The 6,526-nt window shown below is 42.4% G+C and overlaps 1 non-coding gene across 1 annotated transcript; it reads left to right on the top strand.

Moving 5' to 3' along the window:
* The first annotated feature begins 2,303 nt into the window (after nucleotides 1-2,303).
* On the top strand, nucleotides 2,304-2,375 carry trnap-ugg (transfer RNA proline (anticodon UGG)). The gene has a single exon. It is a non-coding gene; the product is annotated as a tRNA-Pro (tRNA).
* Nucleotides 2,376-6,526: the final 4,151 nt, after the last annotated feature.

Raw genomic sequence — 6,526 nt, 5'->3', positions numbered from 1 at the left:
TGGCATCTCCCACCCACACAGATGAAAGCCAAGACCTAAGTGGCAGCGTCTGCTCTGCATGACACAGGAGCTTCATGCTGAGAGAGAGTGAGGAACCTCAGCGCCAACACTGGGATGGAGCTGTGTCTGTGTGTGTGTGTGTGTGTGTGTGTGTGTGTGGGTGTGCGCGAGTGTGTTTTCACAGTGTTTGCTAGCATGGCATTCATTATGTATTCAGTGAGGAGTTATATCTCTCCCATCTTTCATTTTCTCCCCTTTTATTGTTCTCCGTTCTCTCCCTCTACACTGAATTCACAAGCAGCTGGGATGGATAAAGCATTTTAATGATCCCTGACTGATTTCTGCATTTGCTTTAAACTTGCCTTCAGCATAAGGCAAAAGAAAGTTATGGCTGTGGCTAAAATTTGCACGAGCGGTTGTGTCTTTTTTTCTAATCCTCATTTCCAATCCTCTTCTGCCAATTCAGTTTGCGAAGAGTAGCTTTCATCTGGCCTCAGGGTCAAAGTCAGTGGTGATAAATAATCTTTCTTCCACTACAAATCACTGGATGCAGATAGTTGTTTGGTTTTGACACAAAACATTGCTGAAACTGAGCCTGAACCTCTAAGCGGGTTTAACCTCCACCTCTAACAGAATCTCTAACATCACCACACCAGCCTAGACCCCATCAATCTGCAGTATGTGTCCTCATCTTATAAGGAACATATACTAGAGCAGGGATGAAGTAAATGGGTGGGGTGGTTTTAGCATGAGGGTGAGGGGACCAGGTGTATTTCTGCGCCATGTAACGTGTATTTTCATATCCAAAGCAAGTAACACATTGATGCATTTTGACCACAAGATAACCAAGTGCCATTTGTGTTTCATCCACGAAATAACATCCTTCCACATCAAATTGCATCATCATCGTCATTTGCAGTTTGACAAAGAAATGAAATGTGCAGTGTATGAATAAATTGTTCCTTTAGATATTTGTCTTAACATTTCTGTAGATGAAATTCAAATGGCTTCATCATTTATCATGGACTTAATCAGTGGCTCCCAAAGTGGGGGGCGTGTCCCCTAGGGGGGACGCAGAACTATTACAGGGGGCGTGCGGCGCGGCGAGGGACCGCAAAACAATTGAAGGGGATCTATAAAAGGGGGGCGCAGCAGAAAAAGTTTGGGAACCATTGGACTAAATGCAAATGACACTTCATAAAAATTCAAATGGCTCTTAATAATCTGTGGACAAATAGCATTAAGGTCTTTGTTGGGTTTGTTATGAAACTGTTAGTTTTTTTGGCACATATATTGGTTGCAAATATTTGTGAGGAAACATTACCTTAAGCACACACAGAGAGAAAGAGAAGAACATATAGAATTCTGTCTTATAGAAGCTCCACTGAAGTGAGAAGTCAGCCTTTCTTGGTCTTTCCCTCCTGACATTAATTAGTGCCAAAACAGATCAGATGGTACGGGATCATTTACATGGATCACACATGCAAATGGTCCTCTATCCTGCACCCTGCCTGTGTTCCACCCACTCTGCTCAGGCTCACCGCTCTGCTGCTGCTGCTGCTTCCGTGACACCAAAGCAGAAACAAATGTCTCAATCCTGCCAAGTGAGTGTGTGCATTTGCGTGCGTATGAGTGTGTGTGTGTGTGTGTGTTTCGGCATATTCCATGGGAGCCCACTGGGCTGTGGTTCCCTCAGTAGTCCTGCAGCAGCAGTAACTCGATACAGTATACACACATTTTTGTTGCTAATCCAAGTTTGTCCGCTTGCCATGATCTTGGTTTGGAGCAGCTTGTTGTAAAACTGTGCACTGCAAAGAATGTGTAATCAGTCTCTAATGAACACAAGGTGACACTTCTTACTAAAAGTTGGTTATATGCTCTTTCATAAACTTGATTTGGCATTTTAATGGGTTAAAAACATATTTCAGTGCAGGTGTGTTCCCCGGTGTTTCAGGAAAGTGTAGCATGTTGCCAGGTAAAGATACACCGAATCGTAATTTGTGTTACAGGGTTATAAGTACAGCCAATGGTTCTAAAAACAACACCCCTCGGCTACACGCAGAGTTCAGATGTTTTAAGCATGTTTTTGTCATTTGAAAACCATGTGGAACAGATTTCAGTGCAGGAGCAATTGAACAACAATTGTAACACAGCTACCGGCCCAACAGAATGAGGTGGAGAAACAGTGAAGTATGTTGAACATGAAGCAGGCCGATGTTAGCAGAACAAACACCACGGCTACACTGTCAACAGACAAGCTGCTTTGTAGGTTGTGTAACTTGTAACTTACACATATCGTACATGGCTCGTTGGTCTAGGGGTATGATTCTCGCTTTGGGTGCGAGAGGTCCCGGGTTCAAATCCCGGACGAGCCCTGATAGTTTTGTTAATTTCCCTGTTGTGGGACGAAAAATGGATTACAGATTGTCAAGGGGATGCTCATGTTGCTCTGTTTCTCTCACCTGTGTATGTTTGCAGGTGTTTATCAAAACTTAAAACATGACAAACTATTACGCTAAATACTAATGTGTTTGCTTTGTGGTACAAACACAAGTCCTGCTATAAGTCGAGCTCTGTGACTGTGTTAGTTATGTAGACATGCATACGGTCATCGGCTAAGACTCTAGACCCTGGGTCACTAACAGGCGGACCGCGGTCCGGATCCGGACCCAGACGCCATCCCATACGGACCCGGACCTATAGTCAACAAATTATTAAATTATTTTTAATTTTGACGGGGCGCTTCTATTTTAAGCGGCACAGCTTTTCTAGACGGCACTGTAACAGTGGACCAGGAAATTTACTAACCAATCGCATGCGAGTTAAGCCACCCATGTGATGCTACTCAGCCGATCAAATCTGTGCATTCAAAAAGATAAACATTGCGACTCTCAGTACACACAGAAGAAAGAGGTGAAAGGTGAGTGACAGGCGAGAAAAGTAACGTTACAGCGAGAGAAGACAGACAGGCAAGTGAGTGGGAGTCAGAAGAGGTACAATAACAATGGCGCTTTCTAAGAAGAGAAAAGTTGACGGCGAAAACAGAGCTTTCAACATGGAATGGACCGAGGCATACATGTTTATTCTTCCCGTCGCGAGCACAAAACCAGAGTGTCTCATATGCTCAGAGACCGTGGCACTTATTAAAAGTGGCAATGTGAAACGCCATTATAAGACAAAGCACAAAGCTTTTGAACAATCATACCCACCCAAGTCTGAACTGAGGTCCCAGAAAATTAGCAGTCTCAGAGCCCAATACGATCAATCTACAGGATCTTAACCCATTCATTCACTGCCCAACAACGTGCTCATGAATGTTCCCTCATCTTGACCATGTTTGGCTCCACATACAGCTGTGAGGCAGCTTTCTCAACAATGAACATTATCAAAACTAAATATCGTTCCAGGCTCACAATGAGCACCTGCACATGTGCATGAGAATGGCCCTGACACCATTCAAGCCCAGGTTTAAAATCCTGGCAGGACAAGCTAGAGCCCAATTCTCCCACTGAACAACAGAAAATGGGGAAGTGGAAGGAAGAAAGATAAACTGTAAAATTGTTAAGATGTTTTGAGATTCGTGTTTCTATCTGTTGTAAAATTGGTTGAGACTGTTACGTTGAGATGCAAGTCAAGCTGCTGCTACTTTTAATTTTTTCTGAATTGAAGCACTTTATTTTAGCTATTTTATTTATTTTCTCTATTTAATTTTTAAATGCAGCCCTTCTTATATTTACATTTAAAGTCAGTTCAATGTTAACAATAAATTTTGTTGAAATGTTTTTAACTTGTACTTTCCTTGATTTGACAGTCCATTGTTGATTACAGACGTTGATACAACTACTAGGCTACTTCTGTATATATCAAAATCATAACGCAAGTTAGACATTATCATGTTCCGGACCTTTGCTTGAGGAGATTTTCTCTAACTGGACCTCTTCAAATTTTAGTTGAATACCCCTGCTCTAGACTGAACCAAGATGTTATGAGCTGTGCTCTGTTAAACAGCATAGTGATTGAATGCTTTTTCTATCGTTGTACCACTGACTACGATGTCCCTGAATCCAGCAACATCCATTCACGACTGAATACGAAACGTGCCTCACTTTTACCACCAATACCACATGATGTGAATGAGGTGCATGTTAAAAATGAGTGGGCTGAAACACGGCGTGGAACTACTTTACAGCCACTCACTGTAGGCTGCATTTGATGTTTGTGTGTATGTGTATATAGCTAAAATATAAAAAGAGTAGCACCTGACTCATCTTGCTTTCACCATGTCGAGTGTTTTTGTGCATTGGCCTTCGATCAAATGTATAACTGAATGGTGGCCCTTGTGGCCCTGCCTGTGCCAGCTTTGTGAAGCTTATCAAAGTCATTTCTAAGAGGTTTTAATTTTCTCAAGATTTGGTGGCTCTGACATGGTCTTATTCGCCAAATAGGCCACATTTTTTTCACCCTTTCAATCAATGTGCTTTATTGCTGTCAAGATCAGAAAATAGGTTAATTGTAATTAATTGTAAAGCAAGTGCTTAAAACTGTTAAAAGCAGCAGTCACTGAACTCCAACAACTCAAAGTGTGTATTTTTGGAGCAAAGGGTATTTGTTTCCGGGTCCAATAGGACCTTTTTGGACTATTGGGGGGGTCAGAATAATGTACCGTTGGAGGGATGTCATACTTTGTGTGTGTAACATTGTAATGCTGTTATTTGTAACCCCCCCCATCCCACTCTCTACCACTTTGTTATCTCGCGCTCTCATGTAGGAGGAAAACATGTTCCTTTGTAGGCATTTAAGCTCCAGCACTCTGACTCACGCCGCCTCTTCCCTCTGATATCAAGCCAGTAATGACACAGACTTTATTTCTCATTTGCATGAAACGTTAAGCTTGCTGCCACTTTAAATGCATCAATTATTTGTCCAAAGATCAAGAGTTTGCATCACAATTTTAACCGGATGTGACAAGAGGCTAGAGCCATGTTGTTTCATTCAATTGCATTCTGGATCTTTGGCTTTGATGCAGAGTTGTAAATTATTTTGATTACAGTTATATTTAAAAAGCTGAAGCAAACCCCAGCTGTTTAGGAAGAGCTCAACAATGCTTTCATCTTCCTGAGTATGTAACGATCAACGTTGCAACACTTCCTGTTGTTTTCATATTTCCGGCATTAAAATGAGACACATCTTCAAAACAGTGTGTGAGCTTCATTGTGACGTGTCATGTCATTCCAAGGTTGAATTGCAGAGTAAGAGCCAGGATGTGAAACCTCCAGAGTGATGTAAGGATGCTGGATCCTGGTTTTAGCTCGAGAGTTTACTGCTTAAAGCTCAAACATATAGTGTGTGAGTAGGATGAGTGTGACTGTGAATACCTGTGTTCGTGCTGCTGTGAAGTTTAGAATGGGTCGCGTTGATGGTAAGCATGAATTACATTATCAAGAATCATCACAAAATATGTTGCAAAAGCCCAGATGAAAGGAATTACATTTCAAAGGGTAACAAAGGATGCAGGACAGATGACATTGTAATAGAGGTCCCTTTAATAATAAGCCCCATACATCTAACCGTAACTGAAGGTTACCTGGTTGTCATTTCATACAATAGTCACATCAGTAAAGTATCAGGCATATTCTATGAGTTCTGTGTCTGTTGCACCAATCCTTTGACCCAATATTAATAATAAATAGAGTATTTCTTTTTCTAGGTGTCTTTTTGACTTCAGTGGAGGGGGGAAGGATGTGTTTGGTGAGAGCCAAGGGCGAGTGGCTTGTCATGTCATGGGTATTAATTTATGATTTCCATCCCAGCTTCTGACCTCATCACCTCCATTAGAATGCAGCCTTTGTAATTTCATGGTTAATATTCAATAGCCACTTGTCCCCTGCGTCTGCTTTGTGCATGTGAAATTTCTGGAGGGGGTGTATATCATTTATGATTTGTTGAGTTTGCGGGTGCGTGAGTGCATGTGTGTGTGCGTGAGTGCATGTGTGTGTCTCTGTGTGTGTGTGCTTGTGCAGGGAAAGGGAAATAAGGGTCGACTTCAGCATGGCTTCCTGCAAAACAGTTGCAGATGTCCAGAGATGTCCTCTGTGTCTTTACTCCCACTGAGACGCTTGAATTGCCTCTCTGTCTGACTTGAGTCAGTTGAATTGCCTCCCTCAGAAACACACTTGTCTCTCTCTTTGTAGACACACACACACACACACAGACAAGCGGACACACACAGACACATACAGCAGCTGCTTCAGGGCCAAACATTGCGCCTCTTATCAGTGACCTCCACACATAGACTACAAGACACAGAGTCTGGCCTACATCTCACACTGCATGGACAGTACACACACAACTACACACACAGTGCAGTTTATACAGTGTACAGTAGACAACGTTTCACAGGCCATTACGGATGACCGCCGCGAAGATGAAACACAGAACCAGACAATGAAGAAGAAGAAGAAGAGGAGGGAGGGAAGATTAGGGGTAGAAGAAGCAGGAAATCTCCCACAGTTTGAGTCCCGTGCAT

The sequence above is a fragment of the Genypterus blacodes genome, unplaced genomic scaffold (assembly GCF_046128005.1).
Source record: "Genypterus blacodes isolate CSIRO-AG114 ecotype Tasmania unplaced genomic scaffold, CSIRO-AGI_Gbla_v1 ptg000025l_1, whole genome shotgun sequence".
In the NCBI taxonomy this organism is placed as follows: Eukaryota; Metazoa; Chordata; class Actinopteri; order Ophidiiformes; family Ophidiidae; genus Genypterus; species Genypterus blacodes.
Note: the sequence above shows the minus strand (reverse complement) of the source record. Positions and strands in the feature narration are given on the sequence as shown.